Source organism: Vulpes vulpes, chromosome 1, assembly GCF_048418805.1.
Source record: "Vulpes vulpes isolate BD-2025 chromosome 1, VulVul3, whole genome shotgun sequence".
Classification (NCBI taxonomy): Eukaryota; Metazoa; Chordata; class Mammalia; order Carnivora; family Canidae; genus Vulpes; species Vulpes vulpes.
Window position 1 is genome coordinate 70,021,333 of NC_132780.1, and position 13,095 is coordinate 70,034,427.

Sequence of the window (13,095 nt, forward strand, 5' to 3'; positions counted from 1 at the left end):
TGGACCCTTTTAGAAAGTAATCTTTTAAAAAAGATTTTTATTTATTTATTGGAGAGAGAAAGAGAAAGTGTGAGCAGGGGGAGGGGCAGAGGGAGAAGCAGACCCTCTGCTGACCAAGGAGCTGGACACGGGGCTCAATCCCAGGACCCTGGGATCATGACCTCAGAGTCAAAGGCAGATGCTTAACCGACTGAGCCACCCAGGTACCCCTAAAAGTAAATATCTGAAGGAGGCACTAAAATCTATTTGTTAAATGAATAACTATTGTTTGAATTTGAACTTTGATGCAGCACACATTTTTAAAAACCAGGAATATATATGATTATATCCACTTTCAGAGGAGATGGCTGATTCTTTTTCTTTTTAAAGATTTATTTATTTATTTATCATAGACAGAGAGAGAGAGAGGCAGAGACACAGGAGGAGGGAGAAGCAGCCTCCATGCCAGGAGCCTGACGTGGGACTCGATCTCGGGACTCCAGGATCACGCCCTGGGCCAAAGACAGGTACTAAACCGCTGAGGCACCCAGGGATCCCCGAGATGGCTGATTCTAAACTGCCCCAGAGCCTGCAGCCTCCCACCGTAGACACTCTCGCAGAGGAGGATCTGCGAGCGGCCCCAGCTTCCCTCTCCCCACCAGCCTTTCGAGCCACGGGCTGGAACTCAGGGCGTCCTTCATTACAGCCCGAGCAGGGCTGAGGGTAAAGGAACAAGGCATTGGGGGCTGGCCCCAGCCCTAGGTAGACACAGGGAAATGGTCCCCGCTCCCTCATTCCTGGCCCCGCAACACAGAAACCAGGGAGGGGGGCTCATCTGCCCATCACATGGGCCACAGTGGCCCAAAGCAGCTCAGGGCAGAACTTCAGGAACATTTGTCCTTCCAGGTCCAGACAAAGGATGGCAGACAGATTCCATCTCCAGGTCAGGTCTTTGCGATTGCTGATCTGCCCCCGCTATGGGTGGGCGGGGGGGGTGGGGGGTGGGGGGGGGGTTGAAGGTCACCTCCAGGCTTCGAGGAACCAGCTACCTCCAACTGATTGACTGAGGCAGCTGTAGGCACCAGATAGGACCCTGACCACATGTGTGTTGTTTGTCATACTGGCCTGGGATCACTGGTATCCTGCCCGTGGTGTCCCCCAATGTGGTTCCTCCATGAAAGTGGAAATGTGAGCCACTCCGTCTGGACCACCCGTCTCTTCACGGTAGCCCTTTTGGTTTTGAAGAACCTGAGCCCTTCATGTTTGCAGATCTCTCCCTGACATTTCTTTCCACCCTGAAGAAGTGAGCAGCTCACAGCTGGGCGCAGGCGAGTGCAGGGACCCAGGGCCCTACTGCCAGACTTGGCATCAGCAAACCAAGCCAATGCCTCCAGAAATGATTCCAAGGCCCCAGTCCTTCCTCAGTCCTTCATGGACGCATGCAACCCCCACATCAGGGAGTCTTCTGTGAGTGGAAGACTTTTAATCCCACCCCATTATGAGCCCATCTTCCCTCCTATCTCGTGCTGGTTACTGGGATGGGGCTGGGAGCAGATAGGGGAAGGCTGGGGAGGGAAATGCAGAGCCGGATAATGGGGTAGGAGGCTGCAAGGACTTTGCCTATGTTAAGGGTTTAGCTGTGTCCCCCCCAAACCCAGTCCCAGGGTGCGCTGAAGCCCTAACAACCTGTGCCTGTGAATGTCACCTCCTTTGAGAAGAGGGTCTTGGCAGATGTGATCAAGCTGGAATGAGGTCATCAGGGTGGGCCCTACTCCAGTTTGCCTGGGCTCCTTACAGGAGGAGGGAGCAGCTACCTGGGATGAAGGGACATCCGTCAGAGCCTGCAGAGTTGCTGCCACCAGCTCAGGACCCCCAGGGCCTCTGGCGCTGGAAGAGGCAGCAGAGGAGCCTCCCCTAGAGCCTTGGGAGAGAGCACAGCCCTGCCTGTCACACCTGATGTGGGACTCTAACCTCCAGATGGGGGGAAGCTAGAGCTGTGCCCGCCCCGGCCTGTGGCGCTCTGTGCGGTGGCCTGTTTGTCTCATTCCTAAAAACGGAGTCACCATTACAATAAATACCATGAACCACTACTATCATACATAGGAGGGATGGGTGTCGTAGCCCCAGCATGGACTGTGGCCCAGGAAGAGAACATGCACAGAGGGTCCTCAGCAGGAGCGAGCTGCGCCTGCAGGGCCTGCGGGGTGCAGCCGGTGGACAGGGCTGGGGGCCCCCGTGGCCCCTGGGAGACAGCGGGGACAGGGGGCTGGTGGTGGGAAGGACGAGCTGGGTGGCCAGGGAAATGCAAGCAGCCATGAGGGGGAAGAGAAGAGGGCGCCAGGCCCGTAAATCGGCAGATGCAAGAGTTTAGGAAAAGCAGTGAAGTCGGAGCTAAGGCGGTGAAAGGCAGGCTCCAGCTCCCGTTCCCAGGAGGTAAGGCAGGAAGCAAAGGCTGGCACCCACTGCAAGGGCCGCGGCGGGGGGCACCCGAGGGAAACCCCGGGGTCCTCCGCGGCCTCCGGGAGGGACGGTCGGAACCACCTGTCAGGAGTGTGGTGTCGCCTTGGGAGAAGTTGCGGGAACTGATTCTTTGATGGGAATCACCTCCTTTGTTAGGATCGCCCAGAAGGGCAGCTGCAGCAGCGGTGCTTTCGTAGATCAAAGGGTCTGTATCCCCAAGTGACAGTAGCAGTGCTTTAGGAATCCCTTGTCACCTCGGAGACTCAGCAGCAGAGCCGAGGTTCTCAGAACCTGGGCTGGGTGAGCTGCCAGCCCCGGGGCTACGGGAGGAAGCTCAAAGGGGAGCTTGGCCAGCGGCTGACACTCGGGCAGCGCCCCAGGAGGGGTCATGTGGTGACAGGAGCCGGGCCAGGCTGGGAACAGAGGAGACGGGCCTGAGTCTCAGGGTTTGTGTCCCAGTTTGACAAAACGCAAGCAGCAGACAAAGCTCAGGAGCCATGGGGGTGTCTGCGCTTGGCCTGGACTGTCAGCGATGGGAGGGTCAGCCCTCAAGAGCACGGATTCACTGCTGGACTTAAAAGCAAGGCCGCTTCAGTCTGGCATTTGGTAGCGACAAGCCCCAGAATAAACTGGGGCGTCAAGGGACAATTAGTTCAGAGTCTTCATGTCTTTTTCACTTCTGCTCTCCGACCAAAGCACAACTGGTTAGGGCCCCATTTTTCTTCTCCTTCTTGGAAGATGTTATTACTCATCTAGGGTAGATCTGAGTTACAGAAAAAAAAAACAAAACAACCTTCTAAATTAAAACTCTGTGATGAAAAAAATCTCTGTGTCTCGGTGGCGGTTTACTTCCAGAGATGCCTCAGATGTCAAAATCCCTCTATAGAATGAGATTGGAAACTGTTCACTGGGGCTTCTTACAATACCCTTATTAAGCAAAGTCAACGAAAGCATGTTTAGCATCAGTTGTGGTTACAGAGAAATGAAAAATTCAAAACAATATAAAAAAAAATAAAACAATATGGACATACATGATTATATAGAATTAAAAACCACAATGTTATAGCCCAAGTAACCAAAATATGCTAAGATAGAAAGACGCTGTAAGAATATGGGACCATGCAGGGCAGTAGGGGACCATCTGGAATCAGGGCTCACGGTTTTTAGCTTTGTGTTGGTGACCAAAATGTCTAAGTGGTGGAGCCTCTATTTTCCCATCTATAAAATGGGGATGGTGCTTCCTCACACGCAGTTATAGTGAGGCTGCTCAGCACAGAGCTTGGCCTGTAGGAAGTATAATAAACGGTGAGGCAGTAATGTTGTGTAACAGGACATAGATTTGCAATAAATGCCAGAGGTGTGAAGAATATATAAAAGGTTCTTACAAATGTCCAAGCATATAAAATTCTCTAAAAAGTGGCCGAGAAAGTTCACAGTTCACAACAGTTGAAATTAAAGTGAACTAATGAAATCAGTGACTGTTCTTTACTCACGGAACTCACTCGTAATGAAGCACAGAGCAATGCAGATATCCAGTCGTGGTAACAACAGAGATGCTGGTGAAACACCAGGTAAATGGGAATATCCAAGGATTCCTGATGGAAATACAGATTTGTATGATTATTTTGGAAAGGAATTTGGAAGAGTTATCATTAAGAGCCACAGCATTCTACAGGTTGACCCCGTAATTCTGTTCTGGAGAATGAAATAATTCCAATTAGGAGAAAGCTATATTTACAATGAGGCATGAAGGTAGAATTATAAGAATTTTAAAAACCCAACAATATAGTAATGGTTACTTTGCCATGGAATATATTACATGGTGATTAAAAATGACAGAATGTATACAAAATACAGTGTCTGTAAAATCACGTCCCATAGAATACAATACGCTGAAGTCATGGCAAATACTTTAAAAGCAACAAATATATATGGATACATATGAAAGGAAGTTATAAGAAATGCAATTCATTTTATGTTGGTAAAGAGATTTGGATATAATTATCTATATACTGTTTTATTAATAGATTTATTCATTTAAATTTAATTTCTCCTATTACCTGTTATGAATCCATAGCTCTTCACTATTCACTTTGTGTTGACCAGCATTTGGGCATAAGAATCCAATTCAGAAAAAAAAATTTTTTTAAAAAATCCAATTCAGGAACTCAGGACACAAGGGAGCTATGTTGTCTTTGGGGACATTTCCTGACTCGATTTAGAAATACCGCCTTAGTGTGAGGATGTGTCTTTCTAAGGAGAGCTTTATTCCTCGAGATTTGCTCTTGGTTCCCGGCTACCCTCTTTCACGTTTCTATAAAAACTCCAACCTTTATTAATCTGCTAAATCATTCTCTGTTATACCTTGAAAAGTCACTCTGATTTTTCAATCAGAGAAGGAAAAGTTACATAGGAAAGTATCGAATAACTGAAAGAATATTATACACGATGAAACCAGCCAAGTAGAAATGTCCCGCCATTCACCTGTTTTGTGGTTTTTGAGAAACCCGCTAAGTTTTATAAATGACAGAAACACTTTCTCAAAGCGACAGATCCGACCCTACATATGCATGGCGAGAGAGGCTATTTTTGTCCCTGGGTTCTAGTTACACAACCCCAGCCTGGAAGCTTTGTTCTCAGAATTCATGCTGTCATCAAAAGGACTCAATACAAACACAGCCGTGGGCCTGCCAGTGGCTTAGCTGTAGCCACAGCTGCAAACTCCTCTGTCATGTGAAAAACTCAGGGCTTTTTCTGGGTCTGGAATGTCTGGTGGCCCCGCCCCCTGCCTGCCTTTCCTTCCCCTGGAATCTGGTCCATTCTTAAGTGTGGGCTCAGTGTCCCCACCTCGTCCCAGAACAGCTTTCCTCCATGTGAGCCCAGAGCAGTTGCAAGGTGGCCCTTCTTGCTCTTACACCTGCCCCAGCGATCTTTCGGGGGACCGGCTCCTCAACACTGACAGGCGCCTATGTGTCCCTCCCGCCCCACTCCCTCCCAGGCGAAGGTGTCGCTTCTCCAGGGGAGGTGGAGTCCTGACTTCGTGTCTGGCCCGCAGGCCCTAGGGGATCTTAAAGTCTATTGTGGGAAATATCAGGAAGGGAGACAGAACATAAAGACTCCTAACTCTGGGAAACGAACTAGGGGTGGTGGAAGGGGAGGAGGGCGGGGGTTGGGGGGGAATGGGTGACAGGCACTGAGGGGGACACTTGACGGGATGAGCACTGGGTGTTTTTCTGTATGTTGGTAAATTGAACACCAATAAAAATTAATTTATTAAAAAAAATGGCATCATACTAAAAAAAAAAAAAAGAAAAGAAAGTCTATGTAGAGACTTTAGGCGGGCTACAGGCTTCCCCGCCTGGTTTGTGTGCCCACGCTGCCCGCACTGCTGTGGCCTCCAAACAGGGGGTCCCTGTGTTCTTTTGTCCCAATAAGTCTCCTGGGGTTTGAGCCAATCCTAAGGGATCCTTCTGCTTGCGGGCCCTAGGATTAGGATGAGGTGTGCAGCCTTCCAGGACCCAAGGGGCGGTTGGGGGGGAACTTCTGGGAAAGACACTTCCCACTAAGGACAAGGAGACCCTAGAGGGAGAGCCCTCCCAGACCTTCCCTGGCACCTGCAGCAGGTGCTGCTCTGCCAGGAGCACAGACCCGGCTCCCGGGACACAGTGGGAAGCTGGGAGCTCCCAGGACTCTGGGTGCCTTCATGAGCCTGATTAGTGGACTCTGTGCTTGTTATGTGACACAATAAATGTCCTATTTCTTAAGGCACTTTTAATTGAATTTTCTCTCTTTGTAGCTGATGCACTTAACCTGAGTGCAGCCACTTTGAGCTCTCATTAGATATCAGATGGATCTGAGTGCCCGCCCCGCTCAGCTGCCAAGCACAGTTAGGATCTTCGCGGGAGGTGTGCAGTGGGTATTGACTGATTGATAACAGAGAAGCCCTGGAAGTGCCTCCGAGGGATCCAGGCGCACGGGAATGTGCCTGGGCCACATGGAGGAGGTTACTAGCTGGAGTGTGCTGTTCACAGGCTCCAGCCCACCAGCCATGGGGGAGAGAATGGGGTGGGGGGGCAGGTGGGCTGAAGGTTAGAGCAAGCTGGGGTCTTGGGGTGCTGCACTGAGGTGTCCTGTCCCTGGGGGGTGGATGCAGAGTCCTCCTCATTTAGAGCAGGTAGGGCAAATAGGCGTCAACCCTTACAGGCCAACTCTGACCGGCTGGGTTTGTAGTGTTGAGGAGGATTCTGAAGCCCTGTCTAAATTTAGTCTTGATTATTGCGAAGTCTCCCAAGGACACAAATGAGATACTCATCCTCCCAGGTACTGGTTCTTGGCTCCTGGAGCAGGAAAGTCAGGGAGCCCCTCCAGAGCAGAGACTTTCAAAAGAGAGGGCCCGCATATCTCATAAAAGGCCTGCTCCCTTTGATAGACTTCTCTGCTTAAAGACAATCCGAGACTGAGGCCATTCAAAAAGCAGGTGAAGTTGTTCTTAAGGCACTTCCGTGGAAACCAATAAACTGGCACTGAGTTCATCAGTCAGCCTCGGCAAATCTACTTCCATCTACCCCTGGAGCGCCTCTTCCTCTGATGGAGGCCCGCAGACTCCGAGGTGCCTCCTTCTCCAGAGCCCATCCCAGCCTTGGTGCTGGCAGGGGAGCACGGGGACGGCGGTCAGGCGCATCCCAGCCCAAGGGCGTCAGGGGCAGCGGGGTGGCTGGGGGGTGGGAGGAGGCCCGTGGTGCAGCAGGTTGGGCAGGAGCCTTTGCCTGGCCAGAGAGGGCAGCGGGCACATGGAGAGGTGGTGTGGCTGAAGGCCCGGGACAGGATTTGGGGCCTGCTTGGGGCCAGGGAAGCGAGAGCCCCATTCACATTGCCCAGATGTGTTCTACTCTAAGTGTGTGGCCTATAGGAAGAGGGCATGACGGGAATGAGACTGTAGGAAGATTTATCGGGCTGTGAGAGGCCAGCAGGCAGCAGAAGAGGGGATGCCAGAGGCAAGGAGAACCACCTGGAGGTTGAGGGGCTTGGGCCGGTGGGTAAGTATGGAGGTGCCAAAGGCAGGTGTCAAGGAGGGGCCTTGCCCCTTCCTCTCTCCCCTCCCCCTGTAGTTCATCCCTCTCTGTGCTCCCCTTCCCTTCTCTCCTTGCTACCCCTCAGGCCCCTCTTCCCCTCTCCTCCCCCACCCCTAGGGAGGTGACAGGCCACACTGGCTTCCCCATGCTGTGGACTGAGAGGTGGTCGGGCCTCCTCCACCCAGACCCCCTTCGAAGCTGGATTGCTCCCTCCATGGCCCTGGGTCGCAAAGCTGGGGGCTGGGGTGGGGGTGGGGGAAGCGGCTGAAGATTTGCTCCAAGTGGAGCAGATGGTGCTCTTGGCCCAATGGAGGTGGCCGAAGGACACGACCTTCCTCCCGGCCTTTCTTTTGGGAAAGGAAGTCTTTGGAAGTTTGTAGCAACTGAACAAATCTCGTCACTTTGATAAGCAGGGTCCCATTTCACTCCCCATGTGGAGAAAGCTCCACACTTCCTCTGATTGTTTCAGTTTATTGAATTTCGGTATGTGAGACATGATAGCCTCATTCCTGGGGAGTTTGGGGAGGAAGTGCAGGGGCCCGGCCGGGCCTCCACCGGGCAGTGCAGGAGGAGCGACGCAGGCCGGGTTATTCTTGGAAGTTATTTTGATCTGCTGGCCCCCGTCAGCTCATGTTTCTGTGCCCAGCCTCAGGGCCACGTAATGGATGAGGCGTTTCATTATAATAATAGACTGCGAGCTCACTGGGGGCGGGCGGCTCTCCCAGGGCACGGGGACCAGGCTGCTGGGTGGCTCAGTGTCCCTCCTCCCTCCCAAGCTCCGCCAGTGCCATGGGCAGGGGGGGGGGGGGGGGGACTCATGGCCGGGACCCAGGGAGGAGAGAAGGCGGGGAGCAGAGTGGCGCAGCCTCTGGGGGCTCCCCAGCCATAAAACCTTCCTCTGCCCAGCTCCCGGGAGCAGAAGTGACTCATGGGGAGCCTGACTCATGAGAGCTGGGGAGGCAGCTTTCAGCTTACCATAAGGAAGAATGTTCTCGCCATTAAAGCTCTTTAAAAAATGGAACCAATTGCCCAGTGAAGTAGATGTCCCTGGCATGATGGGAGCTCACATCCCATCTAGCCGGTACCTCCCACTCCGGCCCCACATTTTCCATTTTAATTTTTAAATTTAAATCTTCTCTTGTTTTATGGACATATGACTTTGCTAGACTGAAGAGCCACATGGTGCCACACGCTGGGCAGCTTCAACGGCTACCGGTTACTGCTTCCCAGTTCTGGAAGCTGGACGTTCAAGATCCAGGTGTCGGCAGGGTGGGTTCCTGCTGAGGCTGGGAGGGGTAGTCTGATCTGTGCCGCTCCCCTCGCTTCTAGGGGTTCACAGGCAATCTTTGCCGATCCTGGGCTTGCAGAAGCATGATCCTAGTCTCTGTCCTCATCCTTGCACAGCCTTCCCCCCGTGCCCAAATGTCCCTTCATAAGGCCACCAGTGATGTGGGGCCAGGCCCATCAGACTCCAGCAGGAGTATGGCCTCATCCTAACTTTACATCTCCCAATACGGTCGCATTCTCACTTACTGAGGGTTAGGACTTCAGTATGTGAATTTTGGGGTAGGGAGGCACAATTCAATTCACAACAGATGTGGTACACATGCATTGTAGAAATTCAGAAAACGGAGAAAAGCAAAAAAGAAGGAAGGAAGGAAGATCTTCCAGATTCCTCGGAGATGACCGCCTCGAATGTCTTGGGGCACATCCTTGTGAAAAGGAGATCTTAAAACGGGACAAAAGGTATACACGTAGTGTCCTTGCTTCATTCAACCATCTTTACCTTTCTGCTTCACTAAATACATAATCTACGTTCAAACTGTGTATTGCTCACAGGAGCTTCACTCAAACCAGGAACCAATCGGTGGTTCATTTTAATCAACTGCTGTGTCCGTTAGTCTCTTTCATGGTCACTGTCCCTTTGTGACTGACATTGACTTAGTTTGGGCAGGTATGCTGCATAACGTCTCCCCTCCTGGATGCGTCCAGTGGCTTCTTTGAGTTGTTCTTTGGCTTGTTTCTCTGCCTGCTACGTCGCTGTACACTGGGGCTGCTTTTAGCTGTTTGATGCACTCCAGTGAGGTGTGTTTGCTTGGAAGGCATCACGGGCACTTCTAAGTCAGCAGATATGAAATGTCTGGGTGACCCAGTCGGGTCTTCCCGGGTCTGGAGATGGTGCCTGGGGGTTCTTGCCTTGGCAGGGAAGTAGCACCTGACCTCGAGTCCTCCTGGCAACCTGAAATTTTTCAAACTTGAAGGTTTCTGATAGTTGAGACAGGAACCCACCCTTTCTGGTGGCAGCTGGCTCCAGGAGGGGAAGCGTGGTAGGTCTGCTGAGCCACCCTGATTGCTACCCTTTGGGGACCACACTGAGCCCAAGATTTCCAGTTCTGAGAAGTCCTGTCCTTGGATTCCCAACACCACGTCCACTAATGTGTGGTGATGGGAGCGTGCTTTCTCACCAGACCTGTGTCTCCATATGGTCCAAGCCCCACACAGCTGCACAGCTAGGCCTAGGTAGTCTCCCATTCCCATCCTGGACCATTTCCATGCAGGAAAGACCATAGCTCTTCCCTCCCTCCCCCCAGCATTTAGGGTGTTTTGTTTTGTTTCATTTCCTCTTTGGAGGACCAATTTACAATGCAGCACACAAACTTTATGTGTATATTTACTGATTTTTTTTTTTTTGACAAATGTATACACTGGTGTAATCCAAACCTCTATCAAGATACGGAATAGTCCCATCCGTATGACCCTTCCTGGTCTGTCCCAACTCACCAGAAGAGAAGACCTACCCTCATTCTCCACCGGAGATAATTTTGCCTATTCTAGAACTTTATGCCAATGGAATTGACAGCATGTTCTCTCCTAGTGAGTCTAGTTTGGGTTTCATCCATGGTGGGGCAGGTGTCAGCAGTTCATCTTTATTTCTTGAGTGGTATGGCATTTAGAGGATCATACTCCAGTTTATTTATCTGTTCTCCTACTGATGGACCCTTGGGCTCTTTCCAGTTCTTTGTTATTATAAATAAAGCTCTATGAACATTCTTGTACGAGTAACTTTGTGTACAAATGTTTTCATTTCTCTTGGGTAAATATCCAGGAGTGAAATCAGTGGGTCATAGTTGAAGTAGTTGCAATATTTACTCTCCTATCAGCAATGTATGGCGGTTCTGGTATTTATCGGCCTTTTAATTTTTGTCATTCTGGTGGGTACATGGTGATATTTCAGTGTGGTTCAAGTTTGCATTTCCCCAGTCATTTATGGTGAGAACCTTTTGTTACATGCTTATTGACCATTTGTATATATTCTTTTGTGACTCTAACTTCTTAAAATTAATTTTTACCCCTTTTCCTTAAGAAGTACTAAAGCTATTGTTGAACTTATTCAAATAGGCATTCAACACATGAATCAAATTTCTTGCTCATCCTTTAGTGAAGAGCATCCAAGATATGTGATAGGACACAGTCTTTGAGAAGAAGCAAGGCTGCATGTGTTTATCCTGTTATCCAGATTCCCACTCTTTGGGGTTCTGGTAAGTGCGTCATTAGCAGGTACTGGGGCTCAGTAGATTGGTGCTGCTGACCAGCACCCTACGGATAGTGTTCTTGAAGAGCACTCTGCTGCGTCGGGATGGGCAGGGTGGACAGGGCAAAAGGGTGGGAAAGACCCCTCTGCCCTAAGGAATTTACCTTCTGGGGCTTGGAGAGGTTGGGAGAGGGAGTACAGAACTTGCACCTGAGAATAAGGAGGGGAGGAAGTACAGCTGCTGGGACTGGACCCATGATGTTGGAGAATCAAGATGCCAAAGAACTTTCTTCCAGTGTCAGGTAGAGTGAATCGAGTTCTTCGCAGTTCTCCCGGCCACGCACAACATTTGTTACCCTTCCTGGAAGAGGTTCCTTTGAGCCAGCTCAGATGGTTTGCAAGAGAACACATAGCTGTCCCCCCTGCATCTGAATCACATGCTCCTTGAGGGGTCATAGGAGGGTGAGACTGAGGACCCTCTGTCCACTGGAGATCCCATGGTGCCTCCGAGCAGAGGTTTAAAACAAGTCTGGTGAAAACAGTCATCAACAAATGATTGGATCATGCAAAGATGAACTTATAATCCAGAGGTCTCTATCTTCGTCTTGCATGGTGGATCCATGTTATAAAGCTATGCTCCCCTTCCCGAGTGTTCGTGTTTGTGATCCACCCAACTGTCCTCCTTACCTTTTCCTTTAGCATAAGACGCCGTCACGCCGCCTTACCTGAACCCGCTCCCCCAAAGCAGCAGTCCCAGCCTTTCAACATTTATGAGGGAAAAGAAGCTGGAGGGTTCAGGGACACCAGGGAGGAGGGCGAAGGCCACTGGGGTGTGTGCCAGGCCCGGTGGGGGGCCCGGTGGGGGGCCCGGCGGGGGGCCCGGGCCGGGAGGCCCCACAGGACTGCCGGCCGGGTCTGCCCACGCCAGGCCAGGGAGGATGGGGGAAGAGGAGAAGAAAGGCTGGTGGATCAGAAAGCGCAGCTCAGGCAAACACAAAGCAGCTTCTTTGCGTGACCGCCATGCAAGCCGTCCTTCCAGCAGGGAGACTGTGAGAAAGTGTTAGAGGCCGCTGGCCCCTTGGAGCCTCAGGGAAAGCGGCCACTGGCGCCGGGGCCCAAGCCTGGGAGGGCTGCAGGCTGGCACAGGACGCCTGGAATGGCGCGTTCCCAGGCCCCGCCGACAACCTTGGCCAAGTCCCATTTCCTCCCAGAGAAAAGCTTTAGCCCCACGAGGGGGGCAGGGGCTGCAGCGTCTTTGGGGGGCCAGCTCCCTCCCCTGCAGGGTGGCCCAGATTGGAATCTGCCTTCCAAAGGCCGGCGGAGGGGCCGTGAGGAGCTGGGCGGGGACGTAGTGCGCTGTGCACAAGCCTCTGGGATCCTGGGGTAGAACCCTGAGTCCAGCGTGTGTGATCGAGACCCAGGCCTGTCACCTCAGTTTACAGAAGGGGAAACAGGCCCAGAGGATTTACGTGTTTAGTGGCTGAGAGCTCTGTGCTGCTCAGAGGCCTCCTGAAGTCCAACTCAGGGCAGGCCCTTTGTGCCACTGGGAAGGGGACAGGGCATGGGGACGGGAGACTGAGCTAAGTTCCTGGAGCAGTGAGGGGCGTTGTCCTGCTCTGAACCCCACAGGAAAGTAGATCAGCATCTGGGGGTGGAGGGTGAAGGCTCCAGGGAGGAACGCAGAATGCCTCGCATGAGCGAGGAGCAGGTGTTTGTGGAAGACATCCTTCCCCCCTTTGTGCTTTGGCCTTTGGATGACCCGCTGTGCATCATTTCCTCACCTCTTGAAAGGGTTGATTTTGTCGTAGGGATTTGCAGACTGTTAGGGTTGTAGGAGACTTCGAAGTTTCTGGGGGCCGGCTTCCTGCCCACTGCAGGAACCCTTTGGGATGGTGTCGGAGGGTCCCTGGCCCTACTTGATATTCCTGAAGAGAAGGGAAGTCTCTAGGTCCTTGGGAGGTGGGGCAGCTTCGAGTCAGGCCTGAATACTGCGTGGACCCTGGGTGTCCACCGGACCTTCAACGCGGGGGTGGTGGTTGGAGGGGAGCTGAT

General features: G+C 51.9%; 1 long non-coding RNA gene across 1 annotated transcript; it reads right to left on the minus strand.

The window, feature by feature from the left end:
* Positions 1-354: 354 nt before the first annotated feature.
* LOC140599948 (uncharacterized) lies at positions 355-5,167 on the minus strand. The gene is made up of 3 exons (XR_012003033.1): positions 4,500-5,167; positions 3,942-4,034; positions 355-3,202 (listed from the first exon to the last, which is right to left on the minus strand). It is a non-coding gene; the product is annotated as an uncharacterized lncRNA (long non-coding RNA).
* Positions 5,168-13,095: the final 7,928 nt, after the last annotated feature.